Here is a 2,349-nt window from a genome sequence, read left to right as displayed (position 1 = left end):
AAAGTTCTCAACTTTAAGGGTTTATTGTGATTAAATTGAGCTCCCTTGGAAGATACGCTCCCTATTATAAAGTCCATAATCTTAATTTCATCTACAGGCACTTTTGACAGATTAGTGTTTGATTACATAACCAAGATACGGGAATTTGGGTGAGACACTTTTAGAACTTCTTTTAGCACAATTAGTTAATAATAATATTTTGAACATAAAATCCAGGTTTATTAGCTTTTTTAAGTAACCTAATGAGGACATGTATTGTATGATATCTTCATAAAAAAAAAATCTGAGGCAGATTTATTCATCCTGTGACTTGCTTTCTGATGATTGGCAACTTGAATGATTACACCATAGTAAGTCTGTTAAACTATATCAAAAATATAGTTTTTGAAATAATATAATGTAGTAACTTCATGAGAAAAACTATTTCCCTTTTGATTCTCTTTGGCCCCCTCTTCCTTTTCTGCTTTCTTCCTTTCCTTTCCCTCCTCCTGATTTTTCTTCTTATCCAGCTTCTTTTCCATCTTTGTCTTCTTCTCATTATTTTTAACCTGTCAAGTCAATTATTATTTAAAATAATTATTCTTTCCAAATATTACAACCTTTACACAAACATTTTCTGAGATTTTCAGTGGTTTTTTTTTGTCAGGCAGGCATGGTACTGTTACTGCTATCTTGTTTAACAAAATGGAAAGAGTTTTAGATTATTTTACTTACCCACATGCGCTGTAACAGAGACGTCTGTAATACTTACAACTGCTTCTATTACAATATTCTATCCACTGTACCCTGTTACTCCAAAGTGATGAGGTCTTCAAAGGGCAAAAATACAAACATCAATTACATATGCTCTTAAATATCAAGACAGACACAATTTACCAAGCTATATAAATATATATTTAAAAAGCCTTGAATAAGCTTAAAATCAAAATAGAGAGCTATGACTAGAGCATGTTACTGGTTTTGTCCATTTAGTGGTAAAGCTAATCTGAGTGTGAGAATATAAGTATTCTTGTGGACTTATTTTTTCATTTCTTTGGGATAACTATTTAGGAGTGATTTCTGGGTTATAGGATACATATATGTTTAGATTATTATAAATAGGTTATTAAATGCTATTTCAAAATGATTGTTACATTTATATTTTCATTTTATATTTTCATCATCAATGTTTGAAAATCTGGTTGCTTCATATCTTCACAAGTATTTGATTTTATCTATCTTTAAATAATATTCATCTTTGAAAGTTTATCATTTGGAATGATGAAAGTGTTATTTATGGTCGTTTAACTGACAATTCTTAATAATTAATGATCTTGAGCATTTTGTGCTTAGTAGCTATATGTGTTTTCTTATGTGAAATGTCTATTCCATCATTTTGCCCATTAAAAATCAGGTTCTTTTTCTCCTCTACTATTGAATTGTAGGAATTATTTATTTATTTTGGATAAAATACCATTGTCAGATATAGGTATTTCAAGCAATTTTTTAAACCTGATGTTTGCATTTTCATTTTCTTAATAACTTTTGATGAGATGTTTTATATTTTGAATAAGGTTCTACACTTTTTTTCATTTTCTTGTTGATTTTTTCTATTTCTTTTATTGATTTCTAGTCTTTATTTCCACAGTTAATTGGATCCACTTAACTATAACTATTTTTCTCTCTTATTCTTTGGGCTTTGAATGTTAGGCCCCTGGAAAACTACTCTCAAGTCTGACAAATTTATTCTTTTTGATTCATACCTAACTACTATTTAACTAGGTTTTTTTTTTTTTTTTTTTTTTTTTTAGAGCCTCACTCTGTCACCCTGGGTAGAGTTGTTACTGGAATTTCTTCCTCAGTAGGTCCTTAGTCTCAGGGATTTGAAAAATGAACCCAAGGACCACAGATCAGTGGTAAGATAGGATTTTCATTAGACAGAAGGGAAAACAGAAGGAGTAAAAAGCTCCAGAGGTTCCAGCAAAGGGGAAGGCCTAAGTTGGACGTCTCTCTCATGGGTCCTTTTTCTAGGGATATATATTACATTTTGGGCCAGGACTTGGTAGGTGGAAAACCATCTTCTCAAAGTTAATGAGTGAATTAACAAATGAATGAATGTCTGGCTAAGGTCCAGAGGGTGTGGCCTGGAAAGGGCAGCCCATTTATGCCTGGTAATGGGGGTCTGATTTCTGAGTTCACCTGGGCCTAGAGAATGGAGGAATCACTGTCCAACCCTGAGTGGGGAAATCCTGTATCAAAGTACTGTGGCATTATAGCTCACAGCAACCTCAAACTCCTGGGTTTGAGCAATCCTCTTCCATCAGCCTCCCTAGTACTGGGATTACAGGCATGCACCAACATGCCTGGCTC

Source organism: Otolemur garnettii, unplaced genomic scaffold (assembly GCF_000181295.1).
Source record: "Otolemur garnettii isolate 467f Iridium unplaced genomic scaffold, OtoGar3 scaffold00016, whole genome shotgun sequence".
NCBI classification, from domain to species: domain Eukaryota; kingdom Metazoa; phylum Chordata; class Mammalia; order Primates; family Galagidae; genus Otolemur; species Otolemur garnettii.
This window is presented reverse-complemented; position numbering follows the sequence as displayed.